Source organism: Kogia breviceps, chromosome 10 (assembly GCF_026419965.1).
Source record: "Kogia breviceps isolate mKogBre1 chromosome 10, mKogBre1 haplotype 1, whole genome shotgun sequence".
Classification (NCBI taxonomy): domain Eukaryota; kingdom Metazoa; phylum Chordata; class Mammalia; order Artiodactyla; family Physeteridae; genus Kogia; species Kogia breviceps.
This window is the reverse complement of record NC_081319.1, coordinates 56,608,687-56,635,104: the sequence shown is the minus strand read 5'-3', so window position 1 is coordinate 56,635,104 and position 26,418 is coordinate 56,608,687. Positions and strand designations below refer to the sequence as shown.

Below are 26,418 nucleotides of genomic sequence, written 5' to 3'. Positions count from 1 at the left end.
GCAAAAAGAACAAGCTTTCAAATAAGACTGCACTAAGTTGGAATCCTGGCTCAGAAACTCCATAGCTGTGTGTGGTGGTTGAGAAATTACTTATGTTTTCAGTACAAGAGTCTTCAATTCTGCAAAAAGAAATGGTGATGCCTAAAGATTAAATAAAGCAAACAAAAATACTCAGTATAGTGTCAGGAGACTGGTAGATCCCCAGTAGTTATTTGCTTATAAAAATATCAGTTAGGTATGCAGCAAGCAACAGACAATGTGAAAAATAGCTATAAAACCAGAGTTGACTTTTCTCACCTTATAAGTCTGCAGATTGGTGGCTGTAAGTATTGTTCAGGGGCTCCAAGATGTCAGGCTGTAACCTCTATGATACTCTGGGCTTTGCCCTCACGTGGGCAAGATATCTTCTGCAGTCCCAGATGTCATATCCATGTGCCAGGTGAGAGCACAAGGAAAGTGTCAGCTGTGCTGTTTTCGATTATCAGGGAAACAGAAAAATTATGCAGAGATTCCCCAGCAGTTTTGCACTGGTGTCTCCTCAGCCAGCTGTGTCACACAACCATCCCTGGCTGCAAGAGAGACTGAAGAAGGACTATTTAGCTTTCCCAGCTGCAACAGAAGACCTGGGCAAGGACCCTCTCATAGTCTCATTTGCAGATGGGGGCAGCGTGGGAATGAAGGTATAAGAAGCATAAAACAGGACGGTGCTGATGTGAAAGCAGAGTGGGCAAAAATGACTGCACAGGAGTGGGGCTGAGACTTAGTGATCAGAGAGGAGACAGTGTCTGAGAAAGATGCTAAAGAACGGATGATAGGAGAGGAAAGGGGGGGGTGTTTCAGGCGGTAGAAATGGGATGCAGTGATGTGGGCATTGTATGCATTGCATGTTTTGGACTTGGTGGGTACTCTGTGTGTGTGTGTGTGTGTGTGTGTGTGTGTAAGGTGGGGCATGATGTTGGTGGTGGTGGTCGAGGAATGTTAATACTGGAAAGGCAAGTTGGAACTAGATTTTAAAGGGCCTTGTGCATAGCAGAAAGCAATTTGGACTTGATCTTGCAGGCGAGTGGGTACCAGATGGCTTTGCACAGGGAAGAGATAGCGAACTTCTGTTTTGAACTGGAAGGAGGAAGTATCGGATGCAGGTTAGGGATGATGGGGGATTGGGCTAAGGCTGGGAGGAAATTAAGAGGAGACAGCAGACACCAGAGGCATTTAGGTAGTGGGCATGGCATTACATGTCCTGAATTGCTTGAAGAATAAGAGAGAAGTAAGGGTTCAAAGTAACCCTGAGATGTCAGCTTGGGTGCTGATGATGCGCCTGAGTAGAGAAGGAATCCTGGGAAAGGAGATGGTGTGTGTGTGTGATGGGGGGTGATGAGCGTGGTTTTGCGTACACAGAGCTGCGTGCATCCAGAGGACTTCTGGGGTTGGAGTCTATTTCTACAGGCCAGGAGAGAGCGTGCTGGAGGGTCCAGGTACAGAGCAATAGCTGAGATAAGCCCAGGGCCACGGGAAGAGGAGTGGATGCCAGAATGAAGGGGCAGTAGAGGGTGAGGACAGCCAGGAGGGTGGGGCATCCCCAGGAGCTTTAGAGACCCTGCAGGATGTGGGGAAACTGATGATTCTCACCTCATTTAACTTTTCATTTGCTGTTTCTCTGACATGTCCCCCATTTTGGAAGGTACCCTTGTCTACACCCTAATTTATTGATCTGACCCTAATAAATTTATCGAATTTATTTATCTGAACTGTTCCACTTTTCCACTTAGTTTTGTACAAAGTAGCAAGTCATCTTCCCTAAGAGAGGTTTTCAAACATAAGAGAACTACTAGATTGTTTTTTTGACTACAAAAGCTATATATATGTTCATTGTGAGAAAAATCAGAACATATTCATAGGTAAGAACAAGAAGAGCAAAATTCTCATAATCCTACCACCCAGCAATCACCACTGCCAGCATCCTGGTGTGTATTTTTCTAGACCAGTATTTTTAGATACACACACAAATGCATACACAATGAAACGTAAACAGAACACTCTGTGTATGTAGTATTGCAGCCTACTTTCTTAAATAACACAATATAAAATATTTCTGTGTTAATATGCATCTAGCAGCATTGCTTTTCATGAATGAATAATATTCTACTCAATGTCCATAGAAGTATAAGCGTTATTTCCTTAATGATGGACTTTGGGTTGCTTCTAGTTTTCCCCTGTTGTAAACAGGGCTGCGGTGAACATCGCCTGTAGATAAATGTTAGTAGGTAAATGTTAGTGTTAGGAAGTATCTTCAGGATGAAGGTTAGAAAGGAATCACTGGTCTCCCCACATCCTTTGGAGAGTTGTCCTGAGCTCCCGCCACACCCCCAGCATCTCAGAGGCCCCACCGTGGCCGTCTCCCGGCTCCTTACAGTACATAGGAAGGACCTGTTTGCTCTTCTCTTCATGTGACTTATTTTCATGAACCAGAGGGTTTCCTCAGGAGCCCCCAATGTATCTGGAGTGTTGTGAAGGGAGAACCAGAAGCAGGAGTTAAATGGCACAGCAGCTCATCCCAAAGGACAAGCTGATGACCCGTTTCCAGTAAGGGACCAGCTCATCACTGGAGCAGAATCAGCCTGTGAAAACAACAAGGGAAGAGACAGGAGAAGTCGCTGGGGTGGGAGATTTCAGTTAGTTCCCCGCATGAGATCATTTCCTGTTAGTGGAGGCTTTTAAGCTTTGCACTGTGTTCCTGGCTGTGACTCGGCAGTGTTATCTGGAGACCTTCAGCATTTTTAAGAATCTCCTTTGGCAGAAGTGGTTAAGTGAGCTCACGTTAGAATGAGACGTTCCTCCCGGTGACCTCTGGGCTGTTGGTAAGTGTACAGATTCACTCTTCAACCCAGGAGAGGTGCTGCTACCCAGGTTTATTGTAGTTTGTTCAGGTGATTACCATTTAAGCCTGTTTTCTGTGTATGTTCGTATGAATCACTCCATAGAGTAGATTGAAATCTGAAGTTATTTTTCCACTTCAATTCCTTTGTCCATGAATAGCGCTTCTGTGAGAAAAGAGATCAGCATTGTTGATTGTTGCTACTTTTGTTTTCTTAGAGCTGGGAGCTCTTTCTATCAATATGAATTCCACTTCTTTATGAAAGATCAGAGTGGGTCACATGTCATCTGTGCATTCAGGCTTACTCCAAATGACACCATGGTCCACCTCCTGCAGAAATTGCTTCGATTCTAATCTGGTTCTTCATTTCTTATATTTTGGGCTTTCTTTAGAAATATTTTCCTGTTTCCTCTTTGTTTAGGGCTAAATGCCTTAAGGAGAAAGTATAGGCGGGCAGCTGAATAATTTTTTCCTCTAAATAAAAGATCACAGAGGTGCCTGAGGAGATTTAGACCCCGGGAAAACTAAAATGAGCATTTTAATTCAGTCTGCTGGGACTATTTTACTTTTGGGGGAGGCTGTTTGAGCCTCTTCTTTCTTTAAGTATTTGGTCAATGAGAACTAATTTAATTTTCTAATGCTACCACTATGGCAGAATAGGATTAATAAATGAAGAAAGTGGAGGTTTTCAGGGAAATATGACTGTATCATGTTGGATTTTTCAGCATGAAGCTTTTATTTGGTTGTGGGAAAATATTTAAAAGGTAACCAAGTTCTGCCTTTTTGGATTTCATATGAAAAATATAAAAGGATGGAACTGCCAACCACCCTCAAAAGTCCCCGTTTTTTTTGTGCGCTTGACTCTACCTTTTTCCAACACTGGTATTATGAGTTTGTGGTCCTTTCCCCTTGACACTTAGCAGTAGGTGTCAGAGAGCTGTGTTTCCTTCCTTAAAAAAAATATTGTTTTCACCAGAAAGGGAGCATTGTGGGCAACACCTAGTCATTTGGAATCAGTGAAGAAATGCACAACAAGGAGACAAAGCTCTTGGAACTGGGACTTTCGAGACCTGTGGTCTATACCTGACTGCCTGGAAGTAGCGCTGAGGCCTTAGGCAACGCTTGCCACCCTGGGCTTTACCCTGCGAGTAGAGGAGCTCGTCTGAGAGACAGGGATCCTAACTTTTCACTTACAGCCTGATGCTAATTTACTAGATTTATTTGTATAAGCAAGATTTTGTCATGTGTACAATAATAGGAATACATGCTTTCAGATTAGACACATTCAAGTAAGCATTTAGTATCAAGGATTATAAAAGTTTCTTAAGTGCCCCTAAATGCTCTGAGTGTAATGAAGTGTCACTTGTTTTTTAAATTGAAGTATAGTTGATTTACAATGTTGTGTTAATCTCTGCTGTACAGCAAAGTGACTCAGTAATACATATATATACATTCTTTTAAAAATATTCTTTTCCATTATGGTTTATCATAGGATACTGAATATAGTTCCCTGTGCTATACAGGAGGACCTTATTGTTTGTCCATCCTACATATAAAAGTTTGCATCTGCTAACCCCAACCTCCCACTGCATCCCTCCCCCAGCCCCCTCCGCCTTGGCAACCACAAGTCTGTTCTCTATGTGTGTGAGTCTGCATCTGTTTTGTAGATAAGTTCATTTGTGTCATATTTTAGATTCCACATATAAGTGATATCATATGATATTTGTCTTTCTCTTTCTGACTTACTTTGCTTAGTATGGTAATCTCTAGGTCCATCCATGTTGCTGCAAATGGCATTATTTCCTTCATTTTTATGTCTGAGTAGTATTCCATTGTATATATGTACCACACCTTCTTTATCCATTCATCTGTTCATGGACATTTAGGTTGATTCCATGTGTTGGCTATTATGAATAGTGCTGCTATGAACATAAGGGTGGTTGTGCTTTTATGAATTATAGTTTTGGCTGGATATATACCTAGGAGTGGGATTGCAGGGTCATATGGCAACTCTATTTTGTTTTCTGAGGAACCTCCATACTGTTTTCCATAATGTCACTTTTGAAATGACAAAACAAGTCAGAATTTGTGAAATGAATTAAGTGATTTATTAAAAATTGACTCACTCAGTGGTGAACCAGCCCATGGGAGGCAAATGATTACATGGCTGAGAACTCAACAGGTACACAGGGGGCATCTGGGAAAAATTAAGAGGAAAAAGACAGACCTGGGCATAGGTTCCCTTTCTGCTGTGAGTTGGCAGGTCCAGGGGAAGCTGAGAAGTTGGGTGAAATGTAGAGTCTTCTAGAGAGGGCTTGCATGGGTTTATTGTTCTTTCCCATGTAAGGATTCTCTCTTATTCTTCATTCATTTTTTACCTTTACCCCATGACACCCCCTGCCCTTTTCAACTCTTCTGTTCCACATAGGCACCGACTTTAACGTGTTGTCCTTAAAGATACCCACAAAATCTGTTATCTTGTTTTGTGTCTTATACTATCGTTCACCTTTGGTTTTTTTATTTTACCTCAAGACAATGTCTTAATATCTGCCTATGCTTTGTGTACAGCTGGTTTGCTTCTAACCGCTGCGTGATACTCCAAGTGTGAGTCACCATATTTTGCTGGTTCATCTCCCTAGTGGGAGGCATCCGGAGTGCCTTGCACTCCCAGCTACAGCAGGTAGTGCTCCGCTGTGTCAGCATGGCTGTGGGGTGTGTATACGGGGTTGGATTGACACATGGGGTAGATACTGCCACATTGCTTTCTGGAATGGTCATACCTCTTTATCTTCTATAAGTAGTGCAAGCAGGCTTATGAGACATATACATGAGAATCATTCGTAACATCAGTTGAAATTGTCCCCCTTTCTAAATTGGCCACCGGACTGACATTTAGTTTCATTCCTCTTATTAATAGTAAATTTGAACATCTCCTGTGTTTCTTAGCCATTTGGTTTTCCCCTTCTGTGGTGTGTGTGTGTGTGTGTGTGTGTGTGTGTGTGTGTGTGTTTAATTTGGGATGATTTTGGAAGCTGCCCTAATTCTTAATAGCTTCCTTGTCTATCTGAAGGAGTGAACTGTTAATCTCATTAGTAACTTAGTCTTAGTAAAAGCAAATGATTAGTAGGATCTCTCTTCCACCCTACCCCCACCCTCACCAGCTAGAGTTAAAGTCTTTGTAACCACCAGTTTCTAACAACCAGAAAGAGTTCCAGGCATCCCAATGGAAGTAAGTTTGACCCTATTCCTCTCATGTGACCTGCTGCTAATGTATTGAATGAGTTTAAGATTTCGTCCTTCATTTTGTCATTTAAAAAATAAATAATATGATTTGGAGTAGACACTGCCAAATCACAGAGACATTTCAAGTAAGCATCCAGTATTAAGGGTTGTAAAATTTTCCCTTTTCTTGGTCTGGTGAATAAGGAGCTTGGACGTCTTCTCCCCTGTCTGCCCAACAAGAAAAAACAGTAAACAAATGGAAAATCAACTCTTCTTAGATCCGTCGGAGAACCAAGGTTGCAGGGCAAACTGCTGCCCCCAAATTGAAGAGACAAGTGAATACAGAGAATCACAACTTACCAGAGGAGAAACCCTGGAGCAAAAATATCTGCAGGAACCAACCCCAGAGTATGAATACCTGAACCAGAACTGATGAATTGCTGGAGACTCAGTGTGGCCAAGTTTGAGAGTTAAGAACTCTAAGGGGGCCTGGTCTTTGGGGATCCCCACACTTGGGTTTTAGCTCCAGGAGCACCAGGTTCTCACAGTGAAGATGGAAGAAAAATCCCTGTGTGCTTCCGACATGGAGAGGCGAAAGGTAACCATTTTGAAATATGCCAGAGCATTCTGTTCTTCTTAACAAGGCCAGCTTTCAAGATAAACTATTTCACTAGAGCCCAATTGACTGGTGTTTTATCAAAACCCACCATGGGGAAGAGAAGCCCCCTCTTGCCTTCCTGTCTCACCTAAGAGGGGTGGGGTGGGGACTGAAAAGCATGTGTAAAGGTCACAGCCTGAGGCATGGGTTCACAGGAAGACTGAGACCCAATCACAGGACCATGGACTGCTGCCCCTCCCCCACATTCTCCACCACATTACTAAAGGCCTGTTTACTATAGTTCCTTTTACCCAGTACATCATTTCCACCTTTCAACAAAAAATTACAAGTCATACTATAAGGCAAAAACTACAGTTTGAAGAGACAGAGCAAGCATCAGAATTAGACTCAGATATGGCAGGGATGTTGGTATGATCAGAGTGATTAATATGCTAAGGACTATAATGGATACAGTGGATGACATGCAAGAACAGGTGGGCAATGTAAGCAGAGAGAGATGCAAATTCTAAGAAAGAATAAAAAAGAAACTCTGTAAATCAAAACAGCTGTGACAGAAATGGAGAATGACTTTGATGGGCTTATTAGTAAAACTTGCTTAAGTGCCTCTAGATGCAATGAGTGTATTCAAATGTCACTTTGAAATTCTAAAACAAGTCTAAGCTTTATTGTTTTGGTGAAAAACTTTGCTTTTCACCTAATAAATTCCAATCCTGGCTCTGCTATTCTTTACTCTGAAATGTCCAAGAAAAGGGTAAAGAGAGCTTGTGGAGGAAGTGAAGGGAAAGAGAACAGTACCCAGTGCCTTTGGGCATGTGATGTACAACTAGAAACTGATTCTTGGTGAAATCAGCAAGTTGTCACACAGATATTTGGTGAAAATATTTTGCCTTAATGAAGATGAATTCAGATTTTGGCATGAAGGATACTGACATTAGCTATAGAATTCGCATACCTAAAATTTGGAAGGTGTGAATATGAAAATTTTAGGAAATAAAATGTTCTAGAATACTAAAATATTTTACTTATGAGTTACAACACTTTTTGGGGGGTCTGTATATCATATCAGTACTTTCTGTTTTTCCAGAGAAATCTTGCATTTAATGCATTGTTGTTGCTGGTTTACACAGAGATTGCAAATTAAAAAGGAAAGAAGTAAGAAATGCAAAAGAAGTATATTAGAAGCATTTTATAATATGTCAGGATGTGCAAGGCACATCATTAATACACACTGTTTTATTTTATTATTTTAAAATAACATCATCAAAAACATACTCTTGTGCAACTTGCTTTTGTCAATCATATATCATGGGCATCTTTCAAAGCCATCACAAATAGATTTACCTCATTCTTTTTTTTTTTTTTGCGGTACGCGGGCCTCTCACTGTTGTGGCCTCTCCCTTTGTGGAGCACAGGCTCCGGACGCGCAGGCTCAGCGGCCATGGCTCACGGGCCCAGCCGCTCCACGGCATGTGGGATCTTCCCTGACCGGGGCACGAACCCGTGTCCCCTGCATCGGCAGGCGGACTCTCAACCACTGCGCCACCAAGGAAGCCCGATTTACCTCATTCTTTACCCATCTTATGGATATACAATCTTGTTCAATCATTGCCCTCTGTGTGCCTTCACCTTTTGGGTAGAGTGCTTTGGTAAACATAATTATATAATATATCATTAATAGTCATGCTAGTGTTTCTGTACAGTAGATTATAAACGTGTGATTATAAAATCAGGGATTGTGGACATTTAATATATTGATGGTGACTGTCAAATTCCCTCCAAGAAGGATGTTCTAGACTCCTTTTCTCTACAGGCAAAGTGCCCATTTCTCACACATTTGCCATCTCCCAGTATTACTAATCACTTAAATTTTTGTCAATCCAGTAGGATTTAATTGGTACCCAGAGGCTTCTGGATCAAAATGGTAGTCTGATGATATGCATCTAACTCTTTTCCCTTCCATTAAAATTACAGAAAAAAGTTTTTTAAGGAATTAAAGTATAAGAAGAACAAGTGAAGTTACTTTCTGTGGCCAGAACTTTTGTAGAGTGTGTGGAAGGTAGCAAATGGATGGGGTTGGCCTGGTGGGGAAAGCTCAGGTAGAAACCAGTCCAGAGCAGCTTCCAGGCCAAGGTCAACATCAACATAGGGGCTAGACGGGGCCATGGAGCAACCACTAGAGTTGTTCACTGTATAGACGGTGCTTCTGACAGCCCAGGCGTTATGCATATGAACAGCTTGTTGGAATGGGCTTTTCCCTTGAGCTAAGGCAAAAGGACTTTCCTAAAGAAAGTGATTTGTCTTGGGACACATCCCAGTGAGACTGTTGGAGTCTGTGAGTGAGGTGGTGGTGTGTGTGCAGGAAATCCTGATCGCCAGGACAGACATGGTAAGGAAAACAGAAGACAAGGCAGTGCCCAGGAAGGAAATGTAACACACTAGTCTACCCCAACGGTGGTCATGGCTGCTCCCTATCTGTTGCAGGCCCTGTGCCCGGGCATATCCAGGGTTTGTGCCCGCTGATACCCTTCCATGCTCCGCTGTCCCACCTGGAGCCTGCACTGAGCCTCTCCTCAAGGCCCAGATGCTGGTGTAACAAGCTTTAAAGAAAATCCATACTGCCTCTCCTAAACCATATGTGAATGAAAAGATATTGCCTGTCATATCATTAAACAAAGGATATTGCAGCCATCAAGCCATCACATTACAGCCACTGGGACCGTCAGCGTTGAGGGAACTCAGGCTGGAGACAAATAGGCTGCCCACTGCCAAGCCCTCAGCCACTGCACCCCCGCCCCCACCACCCCAACCAAACAGTGCACCCTGAGGGGACTCAGGATGGAGAAAAGCAGGATACTGGCCCCAGAGAGCTGAGGTGCATATCAAAGGAATGAGCCCAGCCTCTTGTATCTTCCCATACTTAGAAAATCGGTAAATTCCTCAACTTGAGATGTCTGGTCTTCTTTAATTAATGGGAATCTTTTGATGTTCCGACTACCTGGTTCCAAAAACTCCTGTATATCCTGGCTCCTCCTCGTCTCTTTGGAGTGGTCCTCAGTTTTATCTGAGATGCTGTGTCCCAGGCTTAAGTCCTCAGAATGTCTGCAAAATAAAACATAATTCTCAACTTTTAGGTTGTGCAGTTTTTTTTCTGTCGACATACATTCAAAAATAGGAATGGTCAAACAAGGTTTAGCAGATATCTGATGAAAACCATCAGGAAAAGCACAAGAGGACAAAGAAGAACAGAATGACTCATCTAAATTAAATAGAAATAATTCAAATAATGGGAAAAAGTTCAAATTACTGTTCTCAGAGTAGTTTTCATCCAGGAAACAGACAAGAGTTTCTGAAAATCAAAACATAGATTGCTGATATTTTAAAAGTCTTGGCTTCGTAATAAGTTGAATGGGGCTGAAGACCGTGTTGGTGTTTTGAAGACAGAGCCCAGGAAACCTCCCACACTGACTAGTAAAGAGACAGAGTCAGGAAATTGGGAAAGAGTACTGAGACAGGAAGCAGAGGTCTAGGCATCCAACCTGATTCTAACAGGAGCTCCAGAAAGAGAATAAAAAGAAGACAGGACCCAGCTAACAAATGATAGACGAAAATTTTCTTTAGCAGAAGAAATACATTTAGATTGAAAGGTTCCAGCAAGTGCCAAACAGAACGAAGGAAAAGAAAACCCACTGCCAATTTAGTGGACTTCTGTTGTCTGTTCAGCTTTTTTTTCCTTTTGGTAACTAAAAGCTCCTCTACCATGTTCCAGAACTGCCCAGTTAGTGCTTCTTAGGGGAGCCACGCAGAAGCTGCGAGAGACTGGTTCCTACTCTTCCCGAGGTTTCCAGCACTTACAGATCCAGTGACTATGAAACCAAAAGGGGTCATTGTTAAGGATTGTGTCAGTCTGAGAAAATCCAACACACAGGAGACCAGCTCTGAGAGATGGGAAGAAAAAGACCCAAGCTGATAGCACTGTTTAAAGCTTCCCTGTGGCTGTAGCTGATTTTACACTACCCCTTGGGCTTCCCACTAAGAACAGAAGAGTTTGACATGGGTTTCTGTCTCAAAAGTCATGATAGTATAGTTACTATATCCTGAGGGAATTCTTGTACTCTGAGGATACAGAGAAGATCCCAAAAGCTTCTAGAGAAGAGAGGAAACAAATTATTTACCCAGGGATCCGAATTAGAGTGATATATGCCTTTGTCAGCAGAAGATAAGGAAGCAGTGTCTTCACGAGGCAGGGAGGGTGGGGGTATCACTGGTGGAATGGTGATATCTCAGTTCTTGTCCTCCCAAAGGAAAGAATTCAGTCAAGAGACGTGGAGCAGTTTCAAGCAGCAGGAGTTTAATTAAGCAAAGTGAAAGTATAGTCTCAAGAAAAGTAGGAGAGTGGGCTGTCTGGCAACCAGAAGTAACCCCGCAGTGGGGGTAGGTTGGTGTTTCAGAGTGATGGAAGGACCCTCCCTGTGTCCTGCATCACTTATGACAAGTTGATTGACAACTTTAGGTTATACAACTTTTCTCCTTGTGCACAGGCGCTTACCCATAAGCACCCACGCGAAATCCAGTGGTGGGGGGGGGGCAAAAAAACGCAATGCTTATTTATTATAAATATGGCATAATGAACCCCAGGTTACTCTGAGTCACCTCTTAGGTCTTGGTGCACCTGTGCCAGTGCTGGTATTTTGGAAAGCCAGTTGGGTTTTTGATATCTCGTTTGGCCCTGATAAGGCTGGAAACTTAGCGGTCTTTAACCACAAAAGGGAGGATCTCTGGGCGTGTTCTGGTCACCAGTGTCCAGGTGGTGGAGGGAAAGATGATGAGTGTCCAGGTTGGGGTGGGACCTGCTCATGTCTGACTAGCTACCTAACAAGGGAGGGTTTGTTTGTTTTGTTTTAATAATTTTCTGCCTTCATTGAGACAATCAAATGATATTTCTTTTTTGGGGGGCTGCACCACACAGCATACAGGATCTTAATTCTCTGACCAGGGATTGAACCCATGCCCCCTGAGGTGGAAGTGCAGAGTCTTAACCACTGTACCGCCAGGGAAATCCCAAACAGGGGTGGTTTTGAAGCTATAATTCTATTCTCAGTCACGTTACCAATCAAGTAGGAAGGCAAAATAAAGATATTTTTGGATGTGTGTAAAAATTTAGGCAGTTTATGAAAAGACTGTAATAGGAAGTATCTTAGCAGCATGAACAAGGGGTGAGTCAAGAGAACAGAAGTTGGACAGAAGGCAGAGGTCTGTTGGCATGGATGCCTGGAAACATCTCCAACTGGAAGGGATTTATGTTACACATTCCTTATGTGTCACTCTTGTTGGTTCTAAAGTGAGTGATACCGACACATTTATGAAAATGATAAATACTCTTTGTTGGTTTTCTGTTCTTGGAATCAAGCTAACTGGCCAAAGCCCAGAAAACTGACCTTATAGTCTAAAGACAAAATGTATTTGTTTTATAATGCAGTTGTTGGAACTGGGGACACAGCGATTGGCTTTAAATAATGATGAGATAGATATAACTCCTCTGAGTGAAACGTGGTGGAGTTGGCATCTGAAAAGAACAACGACTATGTGTACACATTACAAATAGGGTGAAGGTCTGTGGTGGGAATGGAAATTGGTGCAGCCACTTTGGAGAACAGTATGGAGGTTCTTCAGAAAACTAAAAATAGAGCTACCATATGATCTGGCAGTGCCACTCCTGGGCATATACCCAGACAAAATTCTTATTTGAAAAGATACATGCAGCCCTATGTTCATTGCAACACTATTCACAATAGCCAACACATGGAAACAACCTAAATGTCCATCTACAGATGAATGGATAAAGAAGATGTGGTGCATACATACAATGGAATACTACTCAGCCATAAAAAAGAATAAAATAATGCCATTTGCAGCAACATGGATGCAACTAGAGATTATCATACTAAGTGAAGTCAGAAAGATAAACACAAATACCATATGATATAACCTATATGTGGAATCTAAAATATGGCACAAATGAACATATCTACGAAACAGAAACAGAATCACAGACACAGAGAATAGACTTATGGTTGCCCAGGGGGAGGAGGGTTAGGGGAGGGATGGATGGGGAGTTTGGGGTTAGCAGATGCAAACTATTATGTATAGAATGGATAAACAATAAGGTTCTACTAACTCTGTTCAATATCCTGTGATAAACTGTAGTGGAAAAGAATGTGAAAAAGAATGTGTGTGTATATACATACATATATATATATATAAAACTGAGTCACCTTGCTGTACAGCAGAAATTAACACAACATTGTAAATCAACTCTACTTCAGTAAAATTAAAAAAAAAAAAAAAAAAAAGAAACAGGGGAAATGGAAGATGGGGACGGGGCAGTTGGGAACTTGGTTGTGTAGGACCTGAGACAGCACCCTCAGAGAGATGCTGAGCGGAGGCAAGTTGCCTGGCCGCGACCAGTGTTTGCTCTCGAGGAAAACATTCAGACTGTTAGAGCATCCTCGCTCCTGAGGACCCACTGTTACCCAGAGTTGAATATGTAGTCTTGTTGTTGAGGTGGTTTTGGCTAGAAGGTGAATGATATAGTCACTTTTCTAGGAAGGATTATATATGATAAAATGATGCCTTTTTAAAGGACTGGCGCTTGTGTCTTAAATATTTAAAAAGAGAAAGGGAGGGAGAAAGCCGAAATGTTCCACTTTTGCTTTCCCCATTTAAAATCGGTGTGAGAGGGCTTAGCCTCATTTCAGAGAAATGAGTCTAACTCGAAAAGTGCATAAACATCAGAAAAGAGAAACCAAAAGATGCTAATTGGTGATTAAAGGAGAGACGTTCAGTATTTTTTGGCTGTATGGCAAAAGCTAACATTCTCAATAATCAACATTTCTAATGAGGTCTAAAGACTACAGGGCAAAAAGGAAATGGAATAGTAAAGACTTTTTAATAATCCAAAATAGCTGGGGAGAAATAAAGACGGTTTTAAGGCTTGATGTATGCATACTGACTCCACTGGTTGAAAAATGAAAAAATTTAGCCTAAATGTTAGGTTGTTCTTTCTGCACCAGAGCAAATAACTTTCTCTAAATGATGCCTTTCTCCTCAACATCCAGCACACAGCTGTAATTTGGTTTCTCTAACTTCAGATATTATCAGGTAGAGGAAATCTGTAGTCTCCAGGACATGAAATGGACTTCTTTGGAGGCCAGGGTTGGTCAGAGGAGGAGTGGGTCATGTTCACATGTGGAACCAGAGATCCCGGAGCTGTGATGCTCAGAGAAGGTGCTTACTGCCCCCGAGCACGATTGAGGGACCACCTGGTGCCACCTGCAGGTGTGACTGCAGCCTGGGGAGTTAGATTAATACAGGAGGAGGCAGCATGGGGGATGTTCTAGAAATCAGTACATTAAAGAAAGAGAATGATCCGAGAACCTACTTCTAGAGGAGTTCATTAAAAAGAAAAATGCTCACTGAGAGGATATGGGAAGGAAAATGGGAAAACAGAAAAGCCTGTGTGGCTCTTGTGTGTATATGTTAGCACTGCTGGGGCTGCGATGGTGAACAGTTGTAGTAGAGAAAACGTCCTGGAGGTGGATGAGCAATACCTCCTAGGAGTGTTGGAAACCTCTGCTAGTACATGAGCCCCCAAATGAACAGACATATAAACAGGCACATTTGATTTTACAGACTTGGAGTCTATGAGAGAAGGGGGCCATACCCAAAGTAACAGCTGATATTTAGAGTCCTTACTCTCTGCCAGGCACCTGCAAAGCGCTTTTGTTGTATCATCTCATGTAATTCTCACTACAGTCTTATGAAGTAGGGGACCTTGTATAGATGAGGCTCCAAGAGATTAAGCAACTTGCCCACAATCTCACCAGTGAGAAGCAGACTTGGTGTTTTCATCAGCTCAGGCTGCACCTGAGCAAACACTACAGACTGGGCAGCTTAAACAACAGGGGTTTATGTGTCAGTTCTGGAGCTGGGATGTCCAAGGTCAAGGTGTTGGCAGGTGGTTTCCTAGTGAGGGCTCCCCTCCTGATTTGTAGACAACTGCCTTCTTGCCGTGTCCTCACACTGCCTTCCTCAGTGTGTGCATGAAAGGAGAGATCCCTCTCTTCCTCTTCTTTATGAGGACACTAATCTCATCATGAGGGCCCCATGCTCACAACCTCATCCAAACCTAATCACCTCCCAAAGGCCCACCACACTGGGGGTTAGGACTTCAACACACAGATTTGGGGCACACAAGCACTCAGTCCATGACACTGGATTTGGAACCCAGACCTTCTGAGCTTGGAGCCATGCCCTGAACTACTCTATGACTATTATGGCATTATTGCTTCTGCTATTATAGTAGTATAAGTAATATTTTCATTCCATAAACAGGCATTTACCCATGACGGAATAAGGGTCTACATTTCTTTTTCACTTCAGCAAAATAAACTAATAATTAAAAATTAAAACCTGTAAGTTCTGCATACTTAATGCATGCTGGGTAATGTGCTTTACATGTATCATCTCATTTAATTGTATTATCCACCCCGGTGGTATTAAGTAAAATGATTAAGGAGGCAAGTCAGCATCAGACAGCCTGGGTCCCAAGCCCAGCTCTGCTATTGACTAGCTGTGTGTCCTTGGCAAGTCTTTTAATTTCACTGAACCTTGAGTCCCCCATCTGTAAAATGGCAACAATAAACCACCTTCATTATATAGTGGTCAGGCTGAAATTGCTAATCAGAATAATGTCTGGAACTAGTAATTGCTTAAATGTTAGCTTTTAAAATTATTCCAGTCCCTAGGTAAGAAAACTGAGATTCAGAGAAGTTAGATAACTTGCTGAGGGCAATATTTCTTCTGGGGCAGAGCTGGGATTCTCATCTCTGTATGTTCCCAACTTTAGTCTTTGGTCTTCTTCCCTCTGCTGTAACGCCATTCCTTGGGGTTCAGCCTCACAGCTCTGTTTTCTAAAGATCATTCAGGGTGTTTTTTCCCCCTAAGTTCATCTCCAGCTTGACCTACGGTCAGGCAGGTCAAGGTTAAGGCAATGAATAAATTAGAAAATCGACACAGTTGCAGTTGATCCATTTATAAAGATTGAATTCCAAAGCACATCATCTTCAAAGGGAATTGGATTAAGTGGAACTGCCCTGTTTTGCTAAAACACGGACCATCTATTTGAAGAAGCATTTAGAATATTTTCTGTCTAATGGTAGCTTGTTCATAATAGTGTCACTTTAAAGAAGGGAGCAAAGCTTTTAGTTTTAGTGACTTTGAAGTTAAAATAGAATTATCATATGATCCAGCAATCCCACTACTGGGCATATACCCAGAGAAAATCATAATTCAAAAAGCACATGCACCCCAATGTTCATTGCAGCAGTATTTACAATAGCCAGGTCATGGAAGCAATCTAAATGCCCATTGACAGACGAATGGATAAAGAAGTTGTGGTACATATATACAATGGAATATTACTCAGCCATAAAAAGGAACAAAATTGGGTCATTTGTTGAGATGTGGATGGATCTAGAGACTGTCATACGGAGTGAAGTAAGTCAGAAAGAGAAAAACAAATATCGTATATTAACGCATGTATGTGGAACCTAGAAAAATGGTACAGATGAACTGGTTTGCAGGGCAGAAGTTGAAACACAGATGTAGAGAACAAACGTATGGACACCAAGGGGGGAAAGCCGCAGGGGAGTGGGGATGGTGGTGTGCTGAATTGGGCGATTGGGATTGACATGTATACACTGATGTGTAAAACTGATGACTAATAAGAACTTGCTGTATAAAAAAATAAATAAAATTAAATTAAAAAATTAAAAAACAAAAAAACAAACAACTAATACTAAACTTTCTTTGGGTTATTTGTATGGAAATTTGTTAATATAAATGTTTCAGACATTACATGAACTTCCTAAAAATCTTATATGTTCTGGTATAATGTTATAAGTTATAATTCTAGTTATTATTTTAAAATGTATATCTCAGAAATAACTAAATTTCTTTGTCAATTACATTATTATGAACTTTCATCAAATCTTTAACCGTGGTCATTTTTAAGTCTTTTGTCATTTACAGACAGTTCTGGGTGTACTCTGATGCTTTTGTAAAAATGTTCCTATAAAAGGGTTTCATCTTCAAGGAATTCATGGAAAAGACTCTGACAAGTACAGGTTTCTGGTAACTGACTATACTGCTGAACTGAATGAATAAGCATTTTCAGAACTCTAACGGAAAACTGATGAATTCATAAAAGTGCTAACAAAAGATCAAGATGAAAAAAAATTAATTACATGGGACTGAGTGAACTGATGAGGATGATTATAATTTTTGTGATTTTCTGTTTGAATAATAATAAAAAAAAGCAGCATAGAAGATTCTATAATCCATATCCAAAGTGTAGAATAGCATGAAGAGGTACAAATAAGCCATGTCCTGACTTGGTAGATTCAGGGGAATCTTTTTGTAAGGTAGGATTAAAAGGTGATGTAATGAGCTCTTTGTAGGTTAACTGTATGACCTTAGGCTTTTATTTCTGGCACTTAAAAAATGTTTTGGAAAACCATGGGATATCAGAGACCCTGAGCTGTGTAATTGTGTGCATTAAACTAAAAGAAGAGGGGTCTAACTTGTCTAATGACAGTGTTCTGATTTCCTGCCCCAAACCTGCTGGGGATCTTATTGCAGGATGCCAATAGTTTTGAGAATGTGTCACCTTCTGGGCCCAGTCCCAGTGGCTCAGCACACCCATTTGTCCGTGCACTGCTAGTGGTTTCTTCTCTGGGCTGTGGACTCATAAACTCACAAACTCAGATCCTAATATGTAAAACCACAAAACCAATGGATGAACACACAGGGAGCCCCACTTGCCAAAAGGGTTGATGTGTGTCACCCTCCAACCCACTAAGTCCTTGAAGGCACGGACAACAAACTGTAGTCAGCTGGTTGCCCAGTGAAGCTGCAGCCAGCCAAGATGACTAAACTACATGATTTAAATATTCAGTGGCATGAGGCTGATCGTTGATTACATCAGTTCCACAAAAGAGTGGGATCAGATCCCTTAACTGGTGCTCCTGTGGGCACTGCCTACCGGAATAGCTCCCTATGACCTCGGGCAAGTTACTTGCCTCACTGTGCTCCAAGTTTCCTATAAATGAAAAAGGATGGGTAAATGGTTTAGCAAAGTACTTGGCCTGTGAGAAACCATCATCATTGTATCATCCATGCTTCAATTGCCCAAGGAGCTCCCTTCTTCATATAGAAGTGATTCTGTACCTTTTTTTTTTTTTTTGCGGTACGCGGGCCTCTCACTGTTGTGGCCTCTCCCGTTGCGGAGCACAGGCTCCAGATGCGCAGGCTCAGCGGCCATGGCTCACGGGCCCAGCCGCTCCGCGGCATGTGGGATCCTCCCAGACCGGGGCGCGAACCCGCGTCCCCTGCATCAGCAGGCGGACTCTCAACCACTGCGCCACCAGGAAAGCCCTGTACCTTTAAAGTGACTTTACACATCTCTGATTTTCAGTTTTACTTGCAGAGGAAACATTCTCCTCGATTTCTAAGTTCTCACAGGTTCCAAGTATAGAAAGCAATGATAATGGGGCTTTTTTGGTTTGTTTTTAAGGATGTCCATGTAACCAAGTTAAAAATCATTTCAGCTCTTTTGATGTTGATAAAACACATACATAGCATTTTGCCAAATGTCTGTGGAAAGGGGCCCTGTGTATGTAAACTATCCATTTAACTTCCAAAACACTACAGTAGCCTCTGATGTTGTGGGTTTTTTCTTTTCCTTAAATATTTGTATCGAGATAAAAGCCATCACCTTTTCCTGAGTTTTCCACAAATAGGTGTCACTTTCCTGTGGAACAGAGGGCGGGCACCACCTGGCTGCTCCCCCAGCGTAAAGAGCAGGGAACACAGTGTGGGGACAGCCTGCCTCGGTGATGCAGGGACATTGATGGATGAGAACCAACACTTGCCTGAGAAGGTCCCAGCACGGGCAGTATTTAATGTATTGTTAACTGCCTCTTGGCTTTAGCTTTTTATTAGAAAGCAACATTTGCATCACTGTAAATCTTCTACCTCTTTTCCCTCTTGACCTCTGCCTGGGTCCTTAGCATCCGTTGTCAGGTCAGATGTTTGCTGGGGAAGTGTGTGATCCAGTCTCTTTCAGGAACAGGAAACCTATTACCTACCACGATGTGGAGTCAGACTCATAACTTAGGATTTTATTTTTTGAACGTTTGGCAGCCATTTACTTGTTTTCATTCAAATCGAGGCGTTAGTGTTTCAGAGGAAATCATTTTCCTGTTAGGAGTCTAGATTTCCCAGTGTTTCCCCTGGACGTTTCTGGAAACGTGTTATCCTGGATTAGTACAAAATCAAGCACCAATGCCTTGGTATTAAATATCACACAGTTGTATTCACTTTTTATGAGCTGAAGCTGAGCTGCAATCATTATGTGTGGATTTGGAGAGGATTGTTTCTGATGGGTGGGTTCTGATGACTGGCTTTTTATCTATCCTACTAGAGTTGGGCTGATCGGATTAATGTATTTTAGGCCTATAAACCTGAATTATAAAGAAGAGAAATATGTTCTCATTGCCAGCAATTCTTTGTCGGTAATGGTATAACTGTATGAGTTTTTTAAGCTATTGAAATATACTCCGGATGGTTGGAAGAGGCTTCTAGTTCTTGAGTCCCTGGGATATGATATACATATCTCTAAAAGGAAATGGAATATAATGGCCTTGCCAGGGCTGTTTGTAGTTGATGGGACAGCCAGTGCCATCAGATCACGGGCTGCACTAAATGTGATTAGGAGTTGTCACAATACATTTAGCCCTCATCAGTTAGAGAGAGAATCCAGGCCAAAGGTCACTCTCTACAGCAAAGTGGGCATTTAGTGCTTTGATTTGCACTAATGGTAAATGATAGTTAATGAAAATCATTTATAAACCTTGTCCAAACCAGTGTTTCTCTACTGAAAACGGCGGCTGGCTGCCTCTTGGAAGGGCTGTAATTGCAATATGGTTGGTGCCATGTGGTAGTAATTGGGCTTACAGCTTAATGAACTCTGTGTCAGTAACTTATTTCCCCATAGTGGGAAAACAGGCTGAGGTGACAGTTCCCCCCTCATGGGAACACCCTTCTGCTTCCTTTGGTGTCCCTCCTCACCTTGCACTTGGTGGTGAAATATTACCACCTTTGAGATGCTGTGCCCAGTCTGAGCCCTTAGACTTTTGGACCGTGGTTGACACAGACCCTAATGATGAAGAATAACCTTTGCAAGCATACTAGTTGTTTTAAAATTCATTTAATCTTTATGTAGCAGCTTAATTGAAAATTTATCCTTCTTATACACCTGGCATTCATTTCAAGGGGAAGATGTATAGTCACTGCGAGTTGATGAGATATAATTTATTTGGCATTTCTTCTCTTTCCTCAGATTTCCACTTGACTCTTAAAAGGAAAATTTCCATCTATATACTTCTTTCTCAACTGTTATGTTACAGTTTCTTTTGGTGAAATCCAATGTTTGAAGTTTCTTGGGTTGATTCTATTTCATCAGTTAACTGTTGCGAAAGCATGCCTGGCCACTCACTCTTCCTTTCCTTTAAATCATGGTTGTCTGACTTAGAGAATTGTTACCTGCTCGAAGGACTGGTGTTAGAATCAAAATGTCTCTGTAGAAGACTCAAAATTCGGAATAATTTATATAGAACAGCCAATAGTAACTAACATTTATTGAGTACTTACTATGTACTAAACCAGGGGCTAGGCCTTGGACATTAACTTATTTAATCTTTGCTAGAACCCTGTAAAGTCCAGATTGCCCCATTTTTTTTTTGGATGACAGAAATGGGAAAGAGGGTAAAGTAACTTAAAGTAGGGCAGCTAATAAGCAGGGCTACGCCTAGCCCACGTAGCACTGTGTGCAAATTAGGAAAAGGCTTCCACTCTGGTGATGGCTTGGCTGCCAGAGCAGAGGATGGATTTCAGCCTCTGCTTAGGTCCCCTGCCAGGTACCCTTGTGTTTCACACAGTCCACACAGCCTGTGTGGCAGCCCAGCTGGTGAATGACAGATCCCAATCCTTCTGCGGCAATGGAGCAGTGCTTTCTGAAGGAAATAGAATGTAATTTTAACTTTCCTAGTAGCTATGTTGTAAAAAGTAAAAAGAAACAGGCAAAAATATTTTTAAGAATGCATTTTATTTAACCTAAGATATCCAAAGAATTATTTCAATGTTATTGAGCTATTTTACATTCTTTTGACGTTTCGTTACCTAATCCTCGAGATGCATCGAGCATTTGACACACGTGGCTCAGGTTTAAACAATGCAGTTCTAGTGTCCCACGTTGTAACCACCGCCCCCTATATTGGTTCTGAAAGGATAAACTGAATTCACTCAAATCATTTTTGATTAAGAAAATCTCATTAGAAACAATCAGGTGGATCAGAAATTCCAAACATGGTTCCCTCTGGCTGCTCTAAGGGTAATTATGAAAGCTTTGTTTTTGCATACAAAGGGCATTTTAGCATTGTTACTAATATAACAACATTTTGGTGATGCACAGTCTGAATGGCTATGTTAATAGATTGTCAGATTCTGTGGGTCATTTAGTCTTTTAACCATTCCTTCTGTCCTTTGCATTTCAGCCAAGGGTGGACAAAGAACTTGAGAGGCCATAAGACACAAACCAAAGGATATTTAAACTTCTCAGCATTTCTGGGCAAGAGTCCTGCAGTCCAGAAGCTTAAAGACATCCTTGGGCGACTGGTTCAAGGACTTTGGATGATGTTTATGCTCTGCAGAGTTAGACACAAAAACACAGGCTGAGCCCAGCTCTCATCTTCTTTCAGAGCCTGCTAGCATGATTTAATGAATTCAATTTAATTTATAGAATTTTTTTCTTAAATAATCCACTTCATTCTTTTTGGTAATAAGGTATGAATCAGACTGAATGTCATCAGTCTATAAATGGTCGTATCTTTTTGGAGAATGTTCAAGATTCTTTTGAAACTCTCTGGGAAGTGATGACATCACTTGAAAGGGTTTGTAGAGCTTTAATTACTAGTTGATTATGACTATTGCAGTCTGGGCAGCCGACCTTGTGATGCTACTTGGGTGGTGTGGCCTGGTTTCCTTGGAGCAAAAGCAGCTGTGAGTGGTATAGTGTTTTGGGAAGAAGACAGGCCTTAGGTTAGCTTTGACCTGTCTTGATTTTCTTATCAGTAACGTGGGAGCATGGTCCCTCCTCCCTGTGATTGTCATGGAAGACTCCTGAGAATGTATGTAATGCATCCCACTTGGTGCCTGGCAGATGTAGATAATCTGTAAACTGCAGCCATCAGCATTACTAATAGACCTGATAGGCATATCTTTTTGAGTTGGGTTTACTTTTTTTCCCCCCTATCCAAATATAGCTATTAACATTTATGGTTTACTGTTAACAAAACTTTCTTCTAGTACTGATGGTAATGATCCCACTATATAGCCTGTGCTATTAGAAACACAGTAGTATCTTTCCCAGAAAAATAATGAATTAAGTTACCAAGATAAATTAGGATAAAGGAGACACAAATTAGTGAATTATACTGGATAAAAAGTAGAACTTTTTGATATCATAGGAGTGGAAAGATTGCTAAAAAATCAAGAACATGTATATATTTTCCCTGAAAAATAGTATTAAAAGATACTGTGATCCCTTTTCTTTCTTTCTTTACTTCCTCCCTCCCTCCCTCCCTCTCTCCCTTCCTTCCTTCCTTCCTTTCTCTCTCTCTTTTCCTTCCTTCCTTCCTCCTTTGCCTTTTTTACTCTTTTATCCTTTCCTTCTTTCTCTTCCCTTCCTTCATTTCTCTTTCCTTCTTAGAAGGACATGGGTTAGGTTGGTTGGAGGTTTGGCCTTGAGGTTTTGTGGCTGTAAAAGTAACCCACAGATCATGGTAATATGTGTGGATTATGGCTGTGGGGATACTTTTAGTCAAGAAACAAATTACTCTGAGCCACCAAGGTCTAGGTAATGGGTACATATCCTGCAAATGCTCCTAATCTTAATTTGTATCTGTTATTGAGCTTTAAAAGAATGCCATGCATCTTAGAGTAAGTGTCAAAGAAATACAAACACTGAGGTGTGGTTGGGTACTTCATCAGTTAAGAGCCTTTTCTGTAAGCAACAGATCCCAATTCTGTCCAAGGTAAAAAATAAAGAGGGCATTTAGAGAAGGGATACTGAGTAGATGGCAGAATGGATAGTAGACTGAAGGATGATGCTTGGTGATAGATGAGGAACAGGCAGCTCTGGGCATCCAGCGACAGGGGCTACCTAACTGTTTCATCATTTATGATCTTGTGCCACTTTGCTGAAGATTGTAAGTTACACTAAAGTGTGCAATGGCTGAAGCTTGGATTACATGACTGGCTCTTGGGATGGGTTGGGGTGTGCCTTGGTTTATTATTCTACCAATACCAAAGAGTACATTTGCATGCTCAGTAGCCAAGAGGTCAGTCGGTAAATGTCCACCACAGATGCAGTTTTCCCTTAGGAAAAACAGTTGCTAACAACTGCTTCCATTTGTCCTAATTTCCCTTTAACTCTTAATGATCCTGATGTCCTAATTCACCTTGCTTCCTTTCATGGGGTCAGAAGTTTCTCTGTGGCATAGCCAACTGCTGTGTCTCTGGTGCTTTGGTGTTTCAAAGCTTTGACCTTCTTGTGGCAGGCCACAATCTCAGCAGCTGTTGAAAATTTCTCAATGGAATGGTGCTGTTTTTCCTTACAGTTTTTCTGTTCTCTGTCTCTTATATGCCCCCAAAGCAAGAAGAGAGACAAGAAAAACAAATTACAGTCATTCCTTGGTATCTGAAGGAGGTTGGTACTAGGACCCTGGGCAGATACTAAAATCTGAGGATGCTCAATTGTCATATAATTGTCATATTATTTGCATATAACCTATGCACATCCTCCTATATATGTTAAATCATCTCTAGATTACTTATTTTTTATTAGCAATAATTTTTTTAGTTTCTTCAGTTCTTTTATTTAATATTTATTTGGCTGCATTGGTTCTTAGTTTCAGCATGCAGGATCTTTTGTTGTGGCACATGGGCTCTTTCTTGCAGCATGTGGGCTCTTTGTTGTGGCCTGCAGGGTCGTCGTTGTGGTGTGCAGGCTCTCTAGTTGTGGCATGAGGGCTCTAGAGCCTGGGCTTTGTTGCCCCACGGTATGTGGGATCTTAGTTCCCCGACCAAGGATTGAACCCACGTCCCCTGCATTGGAAGGTGGATTCTTAACCACTGGACCACCAGGGAAGTCCCTAGATTACTTATAGTACCTAATACAATGTAAATGCTACATAAATAGTTGCCGGTGCACAGCATATTCAAGTTTTGCTTTTTGGAACTTTTTGAATTGTTCTTTACAAATATTTTCAATCTGCAGTTGATTGAATTCACAGTTGTGGAACCTAAGGATATGGAGAGCTGACTGGATGCTGTAGTTTAAGTCTAAATCTGTAAAAACAGAATAAAACACTACTCATAATGGTCTTTATACACTGTTAGTATCTTAGTCTTATCCCTCTTTTCTTATTTTCTGCATTTGACAATTACCTTTCACACACACACACACACACACACACACACACACATACACACACAGTGACACGATTATAAAACTGTCATCAAGGTGATTTTTTTTCCTCTAGAAATGAAATCTGATCGGTGCCTTTGTAAGTCGGTGCCTGTGGCCATTGTCACACACAACTGTGTGGTTGGTGGACACAGTGGAAAGGCCGGCATGGTGTTTCCCACATGTCACTTTAGGAGCTGCAAAAATAACTTTGACATTTTAATACAGTGTCAATACATATTATGGTTTAGAGACCACTTTGCATGATGCTGGACACATAATAGGAGGTCAGTAAATTCATGTTACTGGTTTTTGGGGCTGGCAGGTAGGGCTGCAAGAAGCTGTCCACCAGCAACACGTACAGTGTGATGCTGGCCAACAGTGGTGGCTCGCCATTGTCCTTGACAAGCACCACCAGCCTGTGCTTGGCCACGTCGTACTCACTGAGCAGCCAGGCCATGCACACCTCACTGTTGAGCACCCACAAGCCTAACAGCCCAGGCTCCACGGCCTTGAGCAGCTGCTACAACAGCCAGGCATTCTGGCCTGAGTCACCGTCCACTTCCACCACCTTGGTTACCAGAGTGCTATCAGTCACCAGGGTGTAGTAACTCTCTACAGATGGCTTCAGGATGAAAAGGAGATTGTCTTGTATGGAGCACACCATCTTTGCATTGTACCCTGAATCCCTGTCTCGAATCCTAAAAACAGCTGTGACTGTCTCAGAGCCGTGTGGCTGACATGGTCTTGGTGCTCTGGCTGGGTGTCAGGCCTGTGCCTCTGAGGTGGGAGAGCCGAGTTCAGGACATCAGTCTACAAGATACCACCTGGCTCCACATAATATCAAATGGTGAAAGCTCTACCAGAGATCTCCATCTCAGCACTCCACTCAATGAACAGCAAGCTACAGTGCTGGATACCCTATGCCAAACAACTAGCAAGACAGGAACAGAACCCCACTCATTAGCAGAGAGGCTGCCTAAAATCATAATAAGGTCACAGACACCCCAAAACACACCACCGGACATGGTCCTGCCCACCAGAAAGACAAGATCTAGTCTCATCCACCAGAACACAGGCACCAGTGCCCTCCACCAGGAAGCCTACACAACTGACTGAACCAATCTTACCCACTGGGGGCAGACACCATAAACAACAGGAACTACAAACCTGCAGCCTGTGAAATGGAGACCCCAAACACAGTAAGTTAAGCATAATGAGAAGACAGAGAAACACACAACAGATGAAGAAGCAAGGTAACAACCCACCAGACCAAAGAAATGAAGAGGAAATAGGCAGTCTACCTGTAAAAGAATTCAGAGTAATGATAGTAAAGATGATCCAAAATCCTGGAAATAGAATGGAGAAAATACAAGAAACGTTTAACAAGGACCTAGAAGAACTAAAGAGCAAACAAACAATGATGAACAACACAATAAATGAAATTAAAAATTCTCTAGAAGGTATCAATAGCAGAATAACAGAGACAGAAGAAAGAATAAGTGACCTGGAGGATAAAATAGTAGAAATAACTACCACAGAGCAGAATAAAGAAAAGAGAATGAAAAGACTTGAGGACAGTCTCAGAGACCTCTGGGACAACATTAAACACACCAACATTCAAATTATACGGGTCCCAGAAGAAGAAGAGAAAAAGAAAGGGACTGAGAAAATATTTGAAGAGATTATAGTTGAAAACTTCCCTAATATGGGAAAGGAAACAGTCAATCAAGTCCAGGAAGTGCAGAGAGTCCTATACAGGATAAATCCAAGGAGAAACATGCTAAGACACATACTTTTTTTTTTTTTTTTAAGATGTTGGGGATAGGAGTTTATTAATTAATTAAATTTTTTTTGCTGTGTTGGGTATTTGTTTCTGTGCAAAGGCTTTCTCTAGTTGTGGCAAGCAGGGGACACTCTTCATCTCGGTGCACGGGCCTCTCACTATCATGGCCTCTCTTGTTGCGGAGCACAGGTTCCAGATGCGCAGGCTCTAGTTGTGGCTCACAGGCCCAGTCGCTCTGCAGCATGTGGGATCCTCCCAGACCAGGGCTTGAA

The 26,418-nt window shown here is 41.8% G+C and overlaps 1 protein-coding gene and 1 long non-coding RNA gene across 2 annotated transcripts in view; both read left to right on the top strand.

The window, feature by feature from the left end:
- The window catches only part of RBMS3 (RNA binding motif single stranded interacting protein 3), a 1,499,266-nt gene that overhangs the window by 55,312 nt on the left and 1,417,536 nt on the right, over positions 1–26,418 (top strand). The window lies entirely within an intron of this gene.
- The window catches only part of LOC131764353 (uncharacterized), a 170,879-nt gene continuing 147,162 nt past the window's right edge, over positions 2,702–26,418 (top strand). The window contains exon 1 of the long non-coding RNA XR_009337782.2: positions 2,702–2,858. This is a non-coding gene — a long non-coding RNA (uncharacterized lncRNA). The remainder of the gene's footprint in view (positions 2,859–26,418) is intronic.